Genomic DNA, 20967 nt, shown 5'->3' on the forward strand with positions numbered 1-20967 from the left:
CAACTTTCTCTTGAATTCTGAGACAATACTGAGATCCTCATTAGCGTCCTGCGCCCCAAGCCCTGAGTCGTGCAGGGTGGAGGAGCCAAAGCAGCAGCCAAGGGAGCCTGGCTGGAGCTCACAGGGCACCAGGTGAGATGCACTAGAGGCCGAAGCCTGGGAGCCTGGGCGCTCAGAGAGTAACGAGGGGAAGATGAGCCCTGCTCCCGCCTCCTCACGCTGGCTTCGGTGGAACGTGAAAGCACGTTTTCAATGGGGCTGAGGGTGGATAACATATGTAACTTTCTGTTCAGCGTTTTAAAATTTCAATACTTTAAATTCACCGTTTCTCCTACACAGCAAAGACTTTGTGAATACATTTCCAGCGTCTCTAATACTTCACAGTATGGACCAAGGCTTAAACACTAGCACAGGAGGACAAAGGCAGAAAGGACCGTGCTCTCCAGCTTCAGGAGACCCACAGACAGCCTGAAGTTGTCAGGGCCTCTGGGAAAAGTGACCAGGGCCTTTCGCAAGTTCTCAAAGAAGGCCCTTACCCACGAAGTTTAGGGCTGAGTTCTGGGTTCCTCTGGAAGTCCTGAGAGGGGCTCAGGTAGCGGAACCTGGAGGAGAGGGGGACGGACACACTTCTGGGTGAGAAGCAGAAGCCGCTCGCCTGAGCCCCTGGTGGCCAGGCCACGCAACTCCGCGTGGACCCAGCAGTGCCACTGTACTTCAATCTACTTTCCTTTGGCGAAACCTGAGCTGATTCGTGCTGAGTATTTCTCCTGAAAACATTCCATTACGGTTTTAAGAAAATGGTGAGAAGACTGTAGTACACATTTTTACACACATAAAAGAAAGCAGGCCAAGCGGGAGGACTCGTCCCACATCGAGCTTTGAATCTTCAGTGTCGACAAGAGGAGCGTTTTTATTACCTGTTAACCAGCGAAACCCCACGTCCTCATGATGGAGGCTGGCTCTCGGCCGCCAGGCTGTGACGACTGCACAGGAGCTTCTGGGTGCTCCTCTGCGGCGTCTGAGTGCCTCCTGTTTCTCCTGACATTTGCTCTCCGTCCGCAGCCTGGTGCATTGTACTTGGTGTCCGCACCAGGCTGTGGAGGACGTCCTGGCTGCTCCTGGACTTCCCACTCCACCCCACTGCCTGACGTCCCCTCGTCTGAAGACGGCTCGTCCATCCTCTGCCCTCTCTCCTAACTGCAGGTCCTTAAGAAATCCCCCGGGACGAAGGTGGTTCAGCTGCATCTGGAAGGGCTAAGGGTCTGCTCTGCTTCACAAACAGAACTCTGGGAAATGTCTCTGAGCTCACAACCGGGTCGAAACCCCACCAGCTTCTGTGGGGCACCCGGGGTCTCGCAGCAGGGCGCGCTGCTCAGTAGCTAGCCAGGGGCCGCAGCTGCAGGGGGCTTTATTTCAGCGTTCCTAAACCCACCAACTGGAATAGGGTAGGTGGCTGGTATTTCTCAGAGCAGTCGAGAGCTCTAGACAGGACCCAGGAAAACTTGGTGGTCCACCCACCAGGGAGGCTGCCGCTGCTGAGGGGTCTGCTCACAGGCACACCTGGGTGCCTCCCAGGGCTGCGAGAACAAGTGGCAGCAGTGGCTGCTTTCCCTCCAGGGCTCAGGCAGTTCTCCTGGATCGCGTGTTTCACTTCAGAGCCCTCTTGGTCAACAGCCACTAGCACTGGGCCTGGAACGTCCCCCAAAGGCGCCTGGCCCCCAGTGACAGCCCCTATAAGTCTTAGGTGTCTGGGGGTGTCAGGATCCTCAAAGGGGATCCTGGAACTCCAGGTCTCCTTTACATCAGCCTCCAGGAGGCAAAAGGTCCTCCTCCACCACAGGCCTCCACTGTGGCATGCTGCCTCCCCTCAGACCCAAGGCAAGAAGGCTGCTGGGTCATAGACTGGTACCTCCAGAGTGTGAGCCCAAGTAAACTTGCACTCTAAGCTGATTTATGACAAGTATTTGTTATAGCAAAATAAAGCCGACTCATGTAACAGTCACTAGATGTTTCTCAATAAAATGACCATGCCCCCATTTTTTAAAATAAAAGCAACACTTGGGCAGGTTATGGAATATGACAAAGCAGGTTTCCACACAGCTTAGAAAACAGCTGGTCATAGAACACCACAGGAGCGCTCTGTGTGCCTGGACAACGTCCAGACCCAGCACTGGGCCCAGACCACTGCTCCTCCTTAGCCCTGTTGCTGTGCCTGAGCCCCAGAGCCAGGCCAGCTGCTTTTGGGCTTAGCAGCTCGTGTTCCCCAGAGAGCAAGGGGCTACCACCTTCCTCCGGAACTTAGTGCCAGGTCCTTTCTCTTTGGCTCTTGTTGGAGTTTTCACGCCAGACGCTCTGTTGTATTTTCAGTAGTAACTCTTGGCCTCTGTGCAGAAGTCCCTCTGCTCAGTAAAGCAGGGGCATAATGTGAGCACAGAAGCTGTCACACTCCCGTGAGAAGCCACCATGAGTGTTACGAGCTCGCAGCTGGCCGCAGAGGAGGACTTGAAGTCCTGGCCTCAGCACTTACTGTGCTGAGCTGCTTCAGCCTTCCAGGCAGACTAGGCCGCAGGTGGCTTTCACACGTTGGCATACCTGTCACGACTTCAGGTGGGCTGTTTCGGTCAGTCATTCACTCGACTCTCTGACATGCTTTCCAGTGGATTCTGTGACTGTACATGGGGATACGCACGCAGACATCCACAGTGGCGAGAGGCCGAGACAGCTGTGGTGTGGCCTGATGGGACAGGCATTCACTGAGCCACGAAGGCACGGGACCCTGCCTTCCTCTCAGAAATGACAGCATTTCCACATGTGTAAGTCATTTGAGATCTACCACATTCTAAATGAAACGTTTTGAACATGACAATTCCCATTCAAAAATAAACATACACCTCTTTGAAAAATCTGCCTTTTCCTTAGGAAAAAAAAAATCACTTAACGAGTTAATTTAAAGTGTGCAGGCAAGCGGCAGGCTGGTGGTGCAGCCCAAGGTCACGGCCTTGGAGGATGGCGGAGAGGAGCTGGCTCCCGGCTCAGCAGGCAGATGGTCCTGGCAGCTCACCCTTCCTCCTCTCCAACCGGGGGTTCCTTGTTGTCCAGGTCAAGGTCATTCTGTTAGTATCACGCGGTACCAGCTACACACGGTAGTTCAGAGGTAGAAGCCCAGCCCTGAAAGAGCCAGTGGTCCTGGCAGGCACGGGGGTATGTCAGAGGCGCGGCTGTCCAGTCGCCAGACCACGCTGGGCTTGCCTGTGCCAGCATCTGGGTGCCTCGGAATCTTCAAATCCTTTACTGGGGAGTGTAAGTACCACAGAAATGAGGCCACGTGGTGGGCACGCCTCCACCTGAGTCGCCTGGCACCAAGGGCTGGTCCTGGCCAGGACCTTCGGAGCCCCGCATGCTTCCTTCCAGAGCTCATGCGGTCGAGCCCTGCCCTTCCTGTCAGAACGGCAAGTCCGCCACTGACAACGGCTGGCAGGAACGGAACAGGCCCTCTGGGCACTGTGGAGCTCGCAGCCTGACAGACCCTCCTTTTTCTTCACCTCAGAAAGTCAGACCACTTTCTCTGCCTTGTGAAACGAGGGAGAGATTTATAATGAGCCAGACCCACACGCGGGACTCTTCATGCTCCCTGGAACACGCAAGCCACAGCAGGCACGTGAGACGCTCTCTGAAGAGGAGCCGTGTGGGCGTCAAGTTCATGAACTGCGAGAAGCCACAGGTATGCAGAATGGGCAGCCTGCTCTTTTTACCGGGTTTTCCTGTCTCACCCGCCATCAGATCTTATCTTAAAAGAGCCAGTGGAACAGACAGAGCTTCATTTACTCAGGGGTCGGGGCGACGGGGATGGGATGAGGGACAGAAGAGTCAACTCCTGTTCAAAAGGGCCTTGAGGATTGTGTTGCAAAAAAAGATGCTTCATGTGTGCATTTCTCTCCCCACAACACTGGGGCACTGTGCTCTGTTCATACTTGGCCTTGTAAACTTTAAAGGAAATCATTAGATCCCTCCCTCCTCTCTGAGGCCCTGCTCCTTCTGTTTCCACGAAGGCTTGCCAAGAGAAAGCTGAGTGTTGGAGCTGGGCAGGCATCGGAAACGAGCGAGGTTCTAGCCGTGTCTTCTGTGAGGGGACACTGAGGCTAGGAAGCCAAGGTGGGCACTGAGTTAGTGGAAACACACATGGGAGGGCTGGAAGCCTTAGCCCAAGCCGACCCCAGACAGCTCTAGTCGCTATCCTTCCTGCTCCACGCAGAGGGAGGAGCCGTCTGCAGGCTGCACCAGTGGGGAGGAAACCTGTGGGGCGTCCCCTGCCCTCCAGCCGTGGAGCCCACTGGGCTTATCACAACATCTTTCCTAGGGACTGGAAAACACTGGAGACCACACACAGTAGGCAAACTAGCAAACTAGACAGGAGGGCAACTAAAACTGAGTACTCAGGGAAACCCTCTTCTTTACCTGGTTTAACTTCCCAAATTCTCAAGACCAAGGATGGAACAAAGGAACCAGAACAAGCTCGGTCTATTAGCCAGTGACCAAGGCAATGCTGTCCAAGCCACAGCTGCCTGGAGGGGCTCTCAGACAAAGACGTTCCTGGATTTTCCTCTGTTGCATGTGATGGCCATGGTGTGAACAGCAGAATGTGTTCTGCTGTTACTCCATGGTGTAGAACAGCAGCTCTCAGGCTGTGCCTGCCTTGAGTGACTCCATGGTGTGTAGGAAAGCAGCTCTCAGGCTGTGCCTGCCCTGAGTGACTCCATGGTGTGTAGGACAGCAGCTCTCAGGCTGCGCCTGCCCTGGGTGACTCCATGGTGTGCAGGAAAGCAGCTCTCAGGCTGTGCCTGCCCTGAGTGACTCCATGGTGTGTAGGACAGCAGCTCTCAGGCTGCGCCTGCCCTGGGTGACTCCATGGTGTGCAGGAAAGCAGCTCTCAGGCTGCGCCTACCCTGGTGACTCCATGGTGTGCAGGAAAGCAGCTCTCAGGCTGTGCCTGCCCTGAGTGACTCCATGGTGTGTAGGACAGCAGCTCTCAGGCTGTGCCTGCCCTGAGTGACTCCATGGTGTGTAGGACAGCAGCTCTCAGGCTGTGCCTGCCCTGAGTGACTCCATGGTGTGTAGGACAGCAGCTCTCAGGCTGTGCCTGCCCTAGTGACTCCATGGTGTGTAGGACAGCAGCTCTCAGGCTGTGCCTGCCCTAGTGACTCCATGGTGTGCAGGACAGCAGCTCTCAGGCTGTGCCTGCCCTGAGTTAGTCTATTTCACAAAGCAGTAGTTTGCCATAATTTGCTCCATATTGAATTTAATTGCTAAGGTTGAGTGTGAGTCTACACCTTGTTTGTTCAAGTATACAACCACCATAAAACAAAGTGATAAATAAAGTAAGTGTGCTTAATAAGAACAACCACTGTGACCTCATCAACTCAATGAGGAGCACATGGATGCAGGGGTGTACTGAAGTCATTTGGAAAAAATAGACCCATGAGCTTTGCAAACACACCAGATCACCGAGATCACCATACGACGTGCTCCCTCATGGAGACCCATAAAAGAGGGCTGCCTGAGACCCAACATGGTGGCACCCAGATCACTTGTCATGAACCCTGTCCAGGAAAATCACCACAGAAGCACCTCAGAATCCCTGTCCTTGGGTTTTAGCTACGTGCAGTTTCTCCAGCCCAAGATGACCACACAAGTCCCACTCCCAGCTGGCATTGAGGCTGCTTTCTGCCCAGACCTTGGCCTAGAACATGTTCCCAGGCTTTGACAGTTCTGCACCCGGTTCTTAATTGTACCTGAGCACCTACAGCGGCTGCATCCATATCTGCCTTTGCTCTCGGTTCAGCCTCCTGAAGCCCCCACCCTACCCGTTTGCCTACTGTTCTATAATACACATGCACACACAGATATGCAGACACACATGCTATGTAACTGTGTGAAGTGTGATGTTGGATTTGAGTGCTATAGATATTAAAAATTAAGACTGGAATAAAAGAACCTGTGATTGCCTGGTTCATGACTACCAGGTGACCCACAATTATTTAGCGAATGGCCACTGATGAAAGTGGTATCACCTGTGAATTTGTTGTGATTCATTAAATTCTGACATTGCGCAGAGACATAACATGTTTGGTCAATGTTAATGCCACCTGGCTTTCTCGGGGTCAGGGTCAGGAACCTGAAGTTGTATAAAGCCTGACCTTCCCCAGCCTGGGGCAATGGGGAAATGCAGGGCAGGAATGTAGCTCTAACAGGTGCAACCTTTGACTTGGAGGAACAGTCCAGAAATGAGACTGGCCCTGAAGTTTTGAATCACTTTCTCCCGTTTTTGACTTCAAAATTCCCCATCTTAAGGTTGTACTGATTTTGTTTTTAAACCATAATGGAAACAGGGTGCGTCAATAGATAATCTTTAGGGAAAGACTTCCAGACCAGATGGTGGGTAGGTTCTCCCTGCAAAACCTGGATGCCTTCAATCCCTGTCACTAGCACATTAGAGAAACACACCTCAGCTCCTCCCTGGGCCACCTTCGTGGCCCTGCACAGCACTCCTGGTTTCAAGGATTGTGCCCTGGGGCTGGGGCGCCAGCTCAGTTGCAGAGCACCTTCTGAACGCAGGAGGCCCAGGACACCATCCCCAGCACCAGAAAAAGCAAGCAAACAAAAACAACCCACAAAGACTAAGCCCTGTGCAGGTCCCAGCCCATCTCCATGACTGAGCTTCTGCAAATACAAAGCCCGGTGGACACCAGATCCTAACCAAGGGACCATCCGGAGCCACTGCCGGGAAAGCCACGTGCTTTAAGACCACATCCTCCTATGCTGAACCTTTCTGCACTGGCAGGAAGCTTTAGGGAAGCGAAAGGACTGCTCTCCACTATTTCATTCCAAACGGCTCCTGAAGGACGACACAGACATCCCCGCTCCAGGCAGCTCCAAGAGGCAAGGAGTCTCAGGCCGTCCTGTGTTTGGACAGGCAAGGTGGTGAGAATGGACATATTCACAAGTGGGGGTGCTGCTCAGGTTGTGAGGTTCCTCTTATGCAGCCCTGCCAGCCACGCAGGAGGTGGTCACCTGCTGGGCAGGGGCCTGGACCCTCCCACGGGAGACTCCTGCTTTCTCCCCTCAGGAGGTTAGAGCAGTGGACTAGTCTTCACATTGGCCTTTGACTTGGTGGCTCCCTACACCTTTTCCATTCTGCCCTGGACACCAGACACACCTCCTGTCCTGGATGGCTCACTGCTGCCTTATTACAAAGCCCTGTGTGCCCCAAGTTGAACCTTGGGCTCACGCACCTCTCCCCTGCCCTAGCAGAGCTGCAAGAGGTGCCAGCTTTGCCCAGGGATGTCAACAGCCTTCTGCTGCCACTGGCGACCCAAAGGCTCCCACGCAGCCTGCTGAGTCTGCCTTCAAATCTGTTTATGCCGACCAAACTCATCATTGGAATTATGTAATGTGATTAGATTTGGTGCGGCTCCATGAAACATGAAAACAGAGTGGCTTGTTCCTAAGAAAACCCAGCTGTGTCTTGGGCACGACTCCCTGGAGACCAGTCATTAAGGGAAACTGCTGTCAAGCTAGGTGTGGCTGAGACGAAAGTAAAATATAGAGAAAAACTAGAGAAATTAAACTGATTTTGCCCTTGAACAGGACAAGTTTCACTCTTCTTTAAAGAAACTAACTGAAACTCACAGGTAGTGGACATGTTGATGCAAATGGTGAACCTGGACATTCCACAGGCAGTGCCTTACTTGATGAAAGTTTGGGGCCATAATTAAAAGAATTAGCAAATTCATGCATTTAATTATTTTAAAAGAAAATAAACATTTAAGGTATCTGGGTATCTTTGAAATGATTCTCTCCCTTAGTCTAGTTTTCTCCTCAAAGTGTGGGTAGACTCCTCTCCCATCAGATGGTGACCCTCAAGCCTTCCTGCAGGGGCCCCACACCTGCATAAAGGGCTGTTTTGGATCAGCTTCATCTGATGACCAGCAGGCTCTCCCTGTCCTTCTAGGCACCTGCAGCAGAAGTAGGACCCCCCAGCTTCCTGCCTCCATCCCTCCCAAAGCCCACAAAATCACACGTTCTATGCCAGACTGCCTGGCAAAGCTACTCACTCCTGTTCATCTGGTGCCCAAGCTGGTAGAGTCCAGCTCTGTGGTGGTTAGTTTGTTAACTTGACTCGGCTGTGATACACAGATCTTTGGGCAATCACTATTCTAGATGTTCCTGTGAAAGTTCTTGTAGATGAGATTACCTTAAGTCAACAGACTTGGAGTAAAGCCAATTTCTTCTTATACTGTGGGTGGGCTTCATCAAATCAGTTGAAGGCCCAAATAGACAAAGACTGAGGTCACCTAAGGAGGAAAGAATTCTAGTAGGTGGACTTTGGATTTTATCTGCAGAACTACAGTTCCTCTCTGGGTCTCTGGTCTGCTGATTTCCTGCTGTAGATTCATCAGTCCTCACAATCATGACAGTCAATACCTTAAAATAAATCTTTCTATGCACACACGTGAACGCACACCGATTGGTCACTTTCCTCTGAAGAACCCTAACTAACACCAGGTCCTTGTCATTTCTCATGTAAATGCCTTTGAGTTGTCTCCCTTGCAGGTATTCCCAGAAAAACACAGGCTCTGGTCTGTCGGTAGGAAGTGTCGGTAGTGCTAACACGGACACTGTTTCTTAGGGTCTGTTACTGTTTAAATTCCTCATTGCTCCAGCTTCCCAGGGGACAGGCTGCCCCGCAGGAGCCAGCAACACCTGCCTCCCCCAGTGCTTGCTGCAAGCAGCGGCCCAGGCGTGCAGGAGCTCAGGGTCCCCAGGGAGAGACCATTGGCTGGTCGAGCAGGGGCCTGTCCTGGCAAAGCGTCTCGTGATGGGACTCTCCCAGCCCGACAGAGCCAGCTCAGCACTGAGGCGCATCACTGGGGTCTATGCTAGGAACTGATTTTGTCTCTCCAACTACGTGGTTAGTCTAACGCTGGCTTCTCCCTTGCCACGTCCTCCCCTGCTGATCTGCCTGCTGTGTGGAAGCTGCCTCGGCAGTTTTACATCTCGACTTCTTCGAGGGAGGGATAGAAGCTTACTGAAAGCACAGCACAACGTCATGGAGAAGGAGGACACTGAAACACTGTGTCTTCCGAGGACCTAGAGAAGCCACGTTGAAGGCCGCAGAGCCTGCCCAACAGCACTCCCTGGCCAGCTCCTTCCTGACGGGCCTCGAGGGGGAGACGGCAGCTCTGGGTATCAAACTGCACAGGCCCAGGGTCTGATAGCATCAGGGAACAAGAAAAAGGCACTTCTGTGGACGCAGAGGAAAGTGGTGAGAGAGAGGCCGGAGGGCAAGATGCCAGAGGCCGCTGGCACCGGGGAGGGCTCGTGCTGTCCAAACCTATGCTTCACAGCTGGATTCCTCGCTGCCTTCGTGACACTCACAGGTCTGAGGACAGGCAGATCTTCAGTCTGGCTGATGAACTGACAGCAGACATTGCCACCCTGTGTCCCGAGATACAAGCTCTGCTATTTGTTAAGAGCTGTAATATCCCTAAGTTCTCCTTCTTGGTTCACCATGAGGAAACTGTGCTTCCAAGGAACCGCTTTTGCCTCTGGATACAGAAATCTGCAAGTGTGACCCTGTGTCCACAGGGCTGTGCAAATCAAGTTTCCTGGTGCAGCCCTGCTCTGGTTGCATCCTCGCTGCATGACTGGTGTCTGACCTGGGTGAGGCCATGGGGTGTGGGACTGTAGGGGTGACTGCACAGGCTGCCTGGGATGGACCTCACTCCTCCTTACCAGTTGGGCAGGCTTTGGGAAGTCATGGAAAACCTGGCCATTGCAACATCTGCACAGTAAACTCTCAACATGCCTGCCCGTGCTGAGTGGGGCTCTGAGCCGCTGCTGAGGTCCTCCTGCACCGAGTCCTTCATCTCTTTCTCCCCCTCCTCTTCTCCTAGCCAGCCCTCACGGGGAAAGCGAGGCCTTCACAGAGACCACAGGACCAATGCATCCAGCCCCTGTGCCTCTCTGCTCAGCCTAAAGATTCCAGGCAGAGCTTTGGGCTTTGGGTCTGGCTCCCCACAACAGGGAAGTGCACAGCATAGGGCTGAACCCTGGAGTCCGGCTCTCAGGCTGTGCTGTCCTGACCAGTCATGGCTCCCTTCTGGGGCACACAGGGCCCTGCATGACTCTGTGCTTATATCACCTAATGACAACCCAGGTGGGAGGTGCCCATGGATTTATAGAGGAGAAAATGGAAGCTCAGAGTGGCTGAGAATGTTGGACACAGCTGCCCAGGCCCTTACTGTTCATGCAGTGGAAGCGGCAGGGCCAGGAAGAAGACCTACTGAGCCTGGTCTGATCCACTTTGCTAGTTTTATTGTTGCCACAAAAATAAATTTCTGCAAGACTGGCCTGTGAACTGGGGGAAAACAATCTAACATGAGCCAGTAATTTAATGCTGCTTAGCTCTGAAACGCCCTGGGAAAAGACACATGAATTCAGGAATTTTGTGGACTTCCATATCTTAATTGGGGAGTTGCACATTTTGTCATGCATGTCTGTTTCAAACAGATAAATGCAGGATTCATGACTGTGGGTAAAAGTCATGTGTATTCTGATTTATGGCTAGTTGTCGGCGGAACAGTGCTTTGAAGCATTCTTAATGATTCGGTATGAAATCCGGTTACAAACCTTCAGGCCACGCTCTCTCCCAGTGGTTTCCTGTAGCCAGCACCAGCATCCTGGTTTCCTTGGCCCCTGAGATTTTGTTCTGCCTCTCAAGGAGCCTATTATGCAGTCTGCAGGGACATGTCTAATGTGACCTTACACAGTCTGCAGCTCGCTCAGGCTCATTCTTCTGAAATAAAGGGTGTCCCCACAGGACCTGGCTTGGTTCACCTCTCAGGGTGCAACGGGCACCTTGAGTCATGGGGGTTCACTAACAGTTGCACCCTGGCTCCGTTTCTTTGGTCCAGTTTTCTGGGGAACCAACATCAGTTTCCCATTCAACCTCAGCAGCTGAACCCTGCCTACTCTGCCTCTTTCACGTGTGACGGCGACTCAAACCCACTGGCCTCAGCCTCCTTCAGTTTGAGACTTTTCTGGCTCTTTACATCAGGTTTCCTCGATGTTTGCTTTTCCTAGGATCCTTCTTAGGCTGCTCTCTGGGCTGCCATGGTGATCTGGTAGCATGCTCTCCAGGGGCGTGGGGTATCCACAGCTACTGAGGCTCCAGAACTTGACAAGCTCGGGTGGGGGCACTGCAAGGCTCCGGGCCCAGTGGGACCAGTCAGTTAGGGCCTTTGTGTTTACATCATAGTCTGGGCAGTAGGGATACCAGGAATTGCCATAGATTCAATGGGTTATAAGAAAGAAACCAAAGAATCAGGTGGAGTCCATAATTTTGCAGGTCCAGTCCTCAAGGAAGTGGACACTGCATGAAGGTGTCCATATCCTGCACGAGCCTCAGATGCATTCTTCACTGCCAGGTGATCTCAGCCATAGTGCTGGACCCGCAAGCTCTCCACATCACTTTCTGAAAGTTTAGCTTGCTAAAATTTAACAAGAAGTGAGACTTTCATGTCCTTGTTTACAAAAAAAAATTCAAAAGCAGCCAACGACATCTGAATGATGGGGCGCTTGTGGTATGGGCTTCGCAGATGGGTGGAGGCGAGGAATTCTGAAGTGAGGCCCAGCAGTGACAGCAGCCCAGGATCTTACAGGACTTTCCACAAGAGGACAGAGGATTTGAAATTCTTGCAAAGATTTCTAAGAATTTGCACGTTTCATCTTTAAAGTTTTCAAAGAGCTGCCAAGCTGAGATCTAGGTGTGAGGATTCCACATTCGGCAGACGATGTTCTGGCCAATGGACGCTGTTAGGCTGGGTGGCTGCCAAGGGGACACGGTCAGTGTTTGGCAGCAGCCATCTTTCTCAGTAAGGCTGGAGCAATGCCAGTCTCTGCAGGAAGGCTCTCCACGGTGGCACTTTGAGGAGATTAATCAAGTCCAGGGAAGGATATGCAGAGCATGGAGGACAACATTTATGTAACCACCTGCTCCCACCCTTGGGAAACCACCCCTTCAAATGCCAGAGTCCCACTGCAAGACACTGGCAGGTTAGGAATTTCTCCTCGTTTTCACTGTGTCTCAGGAACCTATTGGTTGGGCCCATTGAGTTTGTCCTACATATTAGTAAATATCGGAAGGTCATAAAAACTTTGCATGATTAAATAATACTTCAGGTGTTATTTTAGTTAACTAACTAATTAGCCAAGTTATAGTTGCTATTTCATTCTTTGGAATCAATTTCCTAAGGAAAAGCTTTAGTCATTACATAGCAAAAGTTACCCAGTGAATCATGTTGTGAATGTCATATTTATCTAGTGTTCTTAAAAACATTGGGGCAGAAAATTAATATAAGAGGAATGTACTGTACTTCTAGCACATTAAAGACCTTAGGTATATTATAATTGGTATAATTTTCTACATGGTTTCAAAAGAGCCTAAAGACTTGAAGGCATTTACTTTATATAGAGATACATCAGAAAATACTCTATTTTTTATTTAAATGATTTCATAGGTTTTCGATATTCTTCTAATGATTCGGGGCAGAGAAACTCCGTGTTTAAAGACCTCACTCTAGTTCAACTGGCTCAAATGACTCAAATTGGGACAGCAGCCCCAACAGTGTAGCAGCTATGCTAGCTCACTCCGAAGTCTCATGCACGCAGAGCACAGACCTAACGCTGGGCCCACAGGCTGGGCCCTGCGGTCTCTCTTTAACTGCCTGCACGATGTAAGGTCTGCACAGGCAGAAGCAGCCGTGACAGCCCTGCGTTAGCATCCACAGGCCCTGGAGGGCAGCCTGGGAAGTTCAGTCTGAACCTACTAAAAGTCCTTCCTGAAGAACAAGCAGAGTCCCTTGAAGTGCTGGGGCTGGTGGGGGGATGACTGCGGGATCCCCCACAGCTCGCCGGACACTGTGACACGAGGCAAGTTGTGCAAAATCCCAGTACTCACGACACCCTGAGCAGCCTGCAAGCAATCTGTGCTGATGAATCTGACACCCACGTCCCTCTACCTGATTGATGATACGAGTGAGGTGGCAGCGTCTGAGTGAGAGCTCTGTTCAAGCTCTTGAGCCCTCAAGACAAATCTGTGTGCGAGGCATCGATTTCATGTCCATTTTAGAGATGGTGAAATTGAGTTGCAGAATAATAACTAAGGAGTTCAAAGATAAGCAGAAGGAGGTGACAGAACCAGGTTTTCAGCACATAGCTCGGTCCCCACACTTGCACTCTGGATCAGTATAAGCGCCCCCCGCCCCAGAGGCACATCAAAATGTGGGTCAGTGGCCACTGAGAGTACAGCTAGCTGCCAATTCTAGGAAAGCCCCAGGATGGCTTTTCCTTCAGAGATAAACAAAGATTCTGTTGGTTAATAGTTGTGGTTTGGACCTGGAACGTTCCCCCAAAGCTCAAGTTGAAGGCAGCAACGTTCAGATGTAAGGCTCTTAGGAAATAATTGGATCATGGGTGCTCTGACGTCATTAGTGGATTAAACCACTTGATGAATTAGTAATGGGAGAGGACCACTGGCAGGTGGTGGAAACTGCAGGTAGGTGGGGCATGTTTGAAGGAAGTAGTTTGCTGGAAGCATGCCATTAGGAACTTCTGAAAAACCCCTGGTGTGTGTCTCTCTCCTCTCTCTCTCTCTCTCTCTCTCTCTCTCTCTCCCTTTGTTTCTTGGCTGCCATGAACTGAGCAGCTTTCCTTGGCCATGCCCTTCTGCCATGATGTTCTGACTCACCTCAGACCCAATGCAATGGAGCCAGCTGTCCATCAACTAACCCATGAGCCACAATAAACCTTTCCTCTTCCAAGGTATTTGTGTCGGGTGTTTTGGTCACAGTGACAAAGAACTAACACATCAACAGACCTAGTTATTAGTGGGTGTATTTGGTAACTTTGAGGCCACACAATGATTCACAAGTGGGAACCAACCTCTGAGGTATTTTTACTTAAAAATTGTGGTGGAGATTTTGGGGAAGATGGTACAAGTGAGGTGGTATAGATTCTTTTCCACCAAAATAAAATGAATGGCTAAAAATCTATGGAAATGGCCAAGAACCAAACACATGCACCGCTCATGTTGCGAGCCTTCAGACACTTAGGAGGTGCACCCTGGAGGTCAGCTATGTCTGGGGGGAGGTCAGCTCATCTGGGGTCTAACACCCTGTGTGGGAATGCCCTGGCCAGATGGGTGAGCACACAAGGCTCTCACAGGGGACCAAAGTGAGGACTGCACACCACCCTCTGAACAGAGAAGCTCGTGTGCAAAGGGTTCAGAGCACAAGGAAATTTAAAAAATAAGAAGGTAATCTGGAGGGATATTTACTTCTTGTCTCATGCAACATCCCACAGAGTAGGTTACAGTGTTAGGAAACGTGAAAGGGACTGACAATTCTACCAGGGAAGATGCTGCAAAAGAGGTCAGCTGACCGACAGATGGACAGACCGTGACAAGAGTAAGGAGAAGCAGCAGCGAGTTAGTGAGCACTTAGGAAAGCCAGGGTGCTGTCGTCCTTCTCCAAACGTCGCTGAAACTCGGGTCTCTGACCAGACACCTCACCTAGAGAAAGCTCTGATGCGAAAGGACGTGCCAGGCTCCTGCATCCGTTTAAACAGACAATGCAACCTAAACACTCTGGTCAAGATGAAAACGCATAATGGGCAAGCTGTCATTATCAAAGGGACAAAGGTACACGTTATTAAAATGAGTTTGATCCCCAGTACAGGAAAAAAATGACAGATCTATTAAAAGCACACATATAAAATAATAGACTGATTCCATGTGTGCAAAGTCCTAAGGAAAACACTGTCCAGCTAAAGCTACCTGTACATAAAGACTACCCAAGGCCAACCAGGGCTCCTGCGGAGTGCAAAGCTGGTGTGTCCAGCGTCATCAGGTCTCATTCACCTACACCACGTGCTTTGATTTTCTCCACAAATTCAGAGTCACGTGCTCATGTTTTGAATGATGGGACAGGACTGGGGTTCCTGTGTCCTCCAGGAACTTGGGCTGACCGAGTGTCACTCACACAGACACAGAATGTGTCAGTCCTCAGCAGTGTCCTGTGCGGCCAAGGCTCCCATGAGTTCCACCCTTTGCCTGCAGGCCCTGCACCCAGCGTTCCTGATTGAAGGACTAGACAGAGAGGAGCCCTCCAGAGTCTGAGAGGATGGGATCCTGGGCTTCTGGGCAAGGGCAGGGCCATAGGGCTCTCTACCCTGTGCTGGGTGCAGAATCTTGAAAACGCGTTAAAACAAGCTTGTCAACTTCCTTTCTCAAAACCTCCTGATCCACTATAGAAAAGTGACTCTTATGAGAAGGCAGAAGCAGGGAGATGTTTCCCCAGTGAGAGAATCAAAATGCAAGGGTGACCTCACGGAGAGAAGTGCCTGTGGGAAGCAGGACATCCCCACCGGGTCGGTCGGGAGAGGATGTGTCTGAGCATGTCTGAACTAGGGCCACTGCGAAACGGAACAGGTTGGGAGCAGGGCTGATTGTTACCCATGGAAAAAAACTACAAGACTGGTAATTGAAAAAAGTGGAAAATACAACTTCATACTTCACACTACAGCACAAGAACTAATTAAAATGGACTGGTATCGAACTCCATCTGCAATATTAAAAATCATAAAACTATTTAAGAAAAAATATAAACACTCATATTCACTTATTTAAGGTGAAGAATCCAATGACTGAAAAGAAAAATGAAATGGTTTTTGATAGGTTGTTTCCTTGTTTTGAAGAATTTCAATTATGCTTAAATCAATCTAACAATGCACTGTAATCCCAACCAACACATTTCAAAAAATAAGACCAGGGCTCGATGCCTTCACTGCTAAATTTTACCAAATTTGTAAAGAAATTTAACACAGTTCTCAAACTATTCCAAAGAACTGAAAGGGAGGCCTTATGGTTTACATTAGGTGTCTCTGAAAAGCTCGTGTGTGAGACACTGCAAGAGGGTTCAGAGGAGAAATGACTGTGCTGTGAGAACCTTAACCTGATCAGTGTCAGTGCATCAATACCCACAGGGACTAACTGGGTGGTAACGAAGGCAGGTAGGCCATGGCCAGAGGAGGTGGGTCATTGGAGGTGTACCTTTGGGGTATAAATTTTGTATCTGGTGATAGAATCACTCTCTGCTTCTTGGTGCAATGCCCTGAGCCACTTTTCTCTGTCGCACTCTTCCACCATGATGTTCTGCCTCACCTCACGCCCCGAGGAATGGAATCAGCCATCCATGGACTGAGACCTCTGAAACTGTGAACCCCAAATAAACTCTTCCTCATCTAATTGTTCTTGTCAGGTAACTTTAGGTCACAGTGGTAAAAAAGCTGACCCACCCGGAAGGGTCTCCTTCCAAACTCATTTTATGAGGTTAGCCTCAGCCTGGTAGTAAAGTCAGACAAAGGTGCAAGAAGATCATAGGCCAGTATCCCCAATGAACAAATGTACAGAATTCCCCAGAAAATTCTAGCAAATTAAAGTCAAGAGCATATCAAAATGATCATTCACCATGATCAAGTCGGCTTCATCCCAGCGATGCAAGGAAGGTTCACATTATGCAAATCTACAGATGTACTTCAACACAACAACAGAGTGAGGGGGGAGAATCACATGACCACCTCAGGAATGCAGAAAGGACATTCCAAAAATTCCATGTCACTTCATGATAAAAGCCCTGATCCAAGTAGGGCCAGTTTTCTCATAACTCAACATAGTGAAGGCAGTAAGGGGCAAATCCCAGCTGAGATCCTACTGATTGAAGTAAGCCCGGGAGCAAGACAGGGGTGTCCGTACTATCACTTTCATGAACGTAAAATTCATCCGGACAGAGCGTCCAAGAAGAACCTGGAAAATTCTGAGCAATACAAGAGTTTTATTGTGGGTGAACTTTCCCATCGGGGAGCTGATGTCTTAGGATGCTGTGGCGGGGACAGAAGTCTGAACAGGAGGACAAGCCAGAGGACTGGGGGCGGCCCAAGGGACAGTCAGGCACTCACACAGGGGTTCCACAGAGGCAATGCTGGCCTTCCATGTCAGGTCTTCAGAAAATGGATTGGGACAGACGGAATGCATTGGAAGAAACGTGGAGGAATCCTACACTTCATTCTTTAGTCCAAGAAGTTACATTGTGGTCAAAGTCAGACAGTTAAGAGATCAAGAGGTTTGAAGAGAGTATGAGTGAATATTGTATAGTCTCAGAAAAAAAAAAAAAAAAACTTTCAAAGTCATGCCATTTAATCTAGAATCTATTCAAGGAAAATATAAACTTCATTACACAGCAAAAAATGTTAGGTTTCGACAGCACAATTGGCCTGTTGAATACCAGGACAAACTTCCATGAACCACTATCCAGAGAGAAAGGGCCATGTGTGGAGAGGAGCCACTACTGACCAAAAGGACAAGAGGAAAATCTGAGCTGTAATCATCCCGGGCAATGGAAGCTGTGGGAAGCTGTGAGGACTGAGAGTTAACTTCTCATTTTGGCAAATTTTAGATTAATACTGGATTCTGTTATTTCATCATTAGACCATTATTTGTATGGATTGTGATTTTGTGGGGCCTATAGTTTACATAATTCATGGTCAGCCCCCCTAAGAATAATACCAAAGGAGGGGCTGAGGGTTCCAAGTGATGGACACTGTACCTGACTGATAGGCATTTTTCACTGTATTTCAGAATGCTTAAACATCGAACTTGGCAGGGGAGGGAAGGTGACCTACTGGCCTGGTTTGTGTGGGAGCAGGGGGCTCCCTAGGAATTCCAACTTTGAAGCCAGGAGGGTTTCAGGAAATCTGGGATTGGCTGGTCACCTTAGGGTTAACTTACTTTTTCTTCTTGTCGACAGATTTAACCTTAGAGTATAAGCATTTCCAATAATTTTTCCATATTCTGATTGCCTCTGCATTCATTCATAATACAGATTATTGTAATTGATATCCCAACAATGTCTAACTTTTTACAGTGTCTCATGAACTGTTAGTTGTTGCTCAAAGCAAAAACAGATAGGGGTCTTTTAGTCAAATGTGGCAGGGGTGGCAGACTTAATACCTGTCATGGTTTCGATGTGAGGTGTCCCCCAAAAGCTTATGTGTGAGACAATGTGAGAGGGTTCAGAGGGGACAAGATTGGGTTGTAAGAGCCTTAACTCAATCAATGAATTATCCCCTGATGGGATTAACTGAGTGTACCTGGAGGCAGGTGGGGTGTGGCTGGAGAAGGGCATTGGGGGCGTGGCTTTGGGGCACATATTTGTATTTAGCAAGTGGAGTCTCTGCTTTCTGATGTCAGTGTGAGTTGCTTCCCTCCGCCACACTCTTCCTCCATGTTGTCCTGCCTCACCTGGAGCCCTGAGGAATGGAGCTGCTGTCAATGGACTGAGACCTCTGAAACCGTTTACAGATAAATGTTTCCTCCCCTACGATTGTGATTGTGCTGGTCGAGTCTTTAAGTCACAGTGGTAGAAAGGCTGACTAAAACACCAGCGTGTTTGCTGCCTTACTAAACAGTAATGAGGACCAGGAGGGGCATATGTCTAGAGGGGCTGACTTGGAAACACCAGTGAGAGGTTCAGGGACAGTGGCCCTGAGACCTCCTGCATCTTCCCTTCCGTCCCTTCTGTGCCTGAGTGCTGGGCACACGCACCAGCCGCCCCCACCCAGGCATCGCCACCATCCTGCTCCAGCACAGGATCCTTCTCTGAAAAGCAGGTGATCCCTGTGGGAAGGTGACAGAGTGGAAACAGAAGCTGCTTCTGCCCAGCCATCCTGCTTGCTGGGATCCCCCAGAGACAGCCTGACTCAGCGTGGAGGCTGTGGGATCAGCATCGTCCTGGTGACTCGGTCTCAGCATGCCGGCAGGGTTGAGGACCACTGGATGTGTGAGCAAGCCTCGTCAGCACAGTAGGGTGACTGTTGGTTAAAATGTCTCACGAACTTCAAAATGACTAGAGGACTACACAGTTGACAACACAGAGAAGTGATTAATGCTTGAAGAGATGGAATTGCTTGCCACCCATATTTGATTATTGCACTTTGAATACATTTATCAAACTATTGAAGGCTCCCTACAAAGAGGTACAAATACCATGTCTTAATAAAAAGATAAGGAAACATAAGAAAAAGAAAATACTAGTTGAATGTGTGCATTCAGAAGGCAGAGTCTGCAAAGAAGGAAGGGGAATATTAATAAAATATTTTCCCCAAGTTGAGAGGCATCCCTGGGACTCAGCAAATGAGTGAAAACACCACGTCGTTTAAAGCTCGTCAGAAACAAGGGAACGAAGAGAAGAGCGTGACGCTTCCAGAAGGAGCGCGGGGCAATGCGAGTACCCCGTAACCACAGGGGCCAGCTCCTGGGCAGCCACGGTGGGGCAGGTGGGCCACCACGTCCTGCCACGAAGCTCCAGGGGTGGACTCTGCCCCATGACTGCATTCGCCAACGGCCCCTGGGAAGTCTGGGAAAACGGGACGCAGGCAGCTGGAAGGGGCTGTGCTTCCCAGACATGGCATGGCTGACAAGACGAGGCCTGGCCTCCAAGACACGGGTCCTTGACAGGTAGAGACACACAGAGCCAGGACGGTAAGTGGCACCAGCCCTGGGGACTGGGGAGAGGAATGGAGACCCGGTCGGTGTGCTGGGAATGGGGCAGAACGGGGCTACCTGCCCTCCTCAGGCTCCTCCCAGCCCTGCTCAGTGGGCACTTCTCGGCCAGGGCTGCAGGCCACCTCCCCTCCCCTGCCCAGGCCCGCTGGCTCTGCTCTGTCGATTCTCTTTTCCTCCAAGGCAATCACCACTTCTAGAGTAGGCTATCATGTCAAAATCATATTCATAAATAACAGGTTAAAAAGAAAGTCTGAATAAGCAATGTACTGATGACATTGTGTCCGAACAGTGCTGTGGACTGTTCCCCAACTCAAGCAGGAGCTTCTGGAGGACAGGCCTGTGGTGCTCTTCACTCAGGTGCCCCGTGCTGCTGACTGGCGCTTTATGCTTGGTGGATGACTCAGTGAACATCATACATATTTTGGAGTTTAAGGAAACAACAGTCAGGTCATTATTAACTTTAAGGCAAGCAAAATTTTATCTATGAAAGGAAACACACAGGGTGCTCTCCTTAGCCAACCAGGAATCATAAGTAATGAAGGAAATAAGGACTAACAGTAGGAGAGTGTCACATCGTCATGACAGAGGAGAGCAGCCACAGCAAGAGAGCTGATGGATGCAAGGTGATCCACGCACCCCAGGTGCTGTCCTCACCTGTTACGGATAACAGCATGATCTTTGAAACCCATAAACAGAAAATAGCAATCACACATATTATTTAGAAATGTCGGGGACAGAGACCAGAAGAGTAACTGAAATTCTTGACTCTGTTTTGTGAATTTAGACATTTGTTGGGACAGTGGGAAGGAGACTGACTTGTCATAGTGACCTTTAAAGGACAATACAGGTTTTTATATGAAAAAAAAATTTTAAAAAATCAATGCAAGAAACAAAGGCCTAGATTCAAGTTGGCATGTTTAATTTTGAGAATTTAAATGGATTCTTCTTCATTGTCCTCTTTTTTAAATAAACAATGTATGTAATAAGTGTATCAGGACAATGAAGAAGTCCTTAGGGTTGGAATTTCATTTGGTGTAAAGGTAAACTCAGACTTAGTGAAGGCAGCAGGCGGGAGGGGGCGCTATGGAAGGGATTCCTGCCTGTACTGCATCCAGACAATTCTGAATGAGCCAGGAGACATGGCCCTCCTCCAGGGTGATTAGGTTTTTGGTGATCACAGGCAGGAGCAGATCGAGAATCTGTCTGCTGTTTCAGAACTCAGTCCTGAACTTACAGGGGCCCTGGAGGAAAGCAAGCCAGGCTGAACACCACAATGTCTTATGGTGTCA

At 49.9% G+C, this 20967-nt stretch overlaps 1 protein-coding gene across 6 annotated transcripts in view; it reads right to left on the reverse strand.

Moving 5' to 3' along the window:
- Positions 1-20967, reverse strand: part of ADAMTS16 (ADAM metallopeptidase with thrombospondin type 1 motif 16) — a 137110-nt gene that overhangs the window by 14952 nt on the left and 101191 nt on the right. The gene's annotated exons all lie outside the window — the stretch shown is intronic.

The sequence above is a fragment of the Sciurus vulgaris genome (genome assembly GCF_902686455.1).
Source record: "Sciurus vulgaris genome assembly, chromosome: 6".
Lineage (NCBI taxonomy): Eukaryota > Metazoa > Chordata > Mammalia > Rodentia > Sciuridae > Sciurus > Sciurus vulgaris.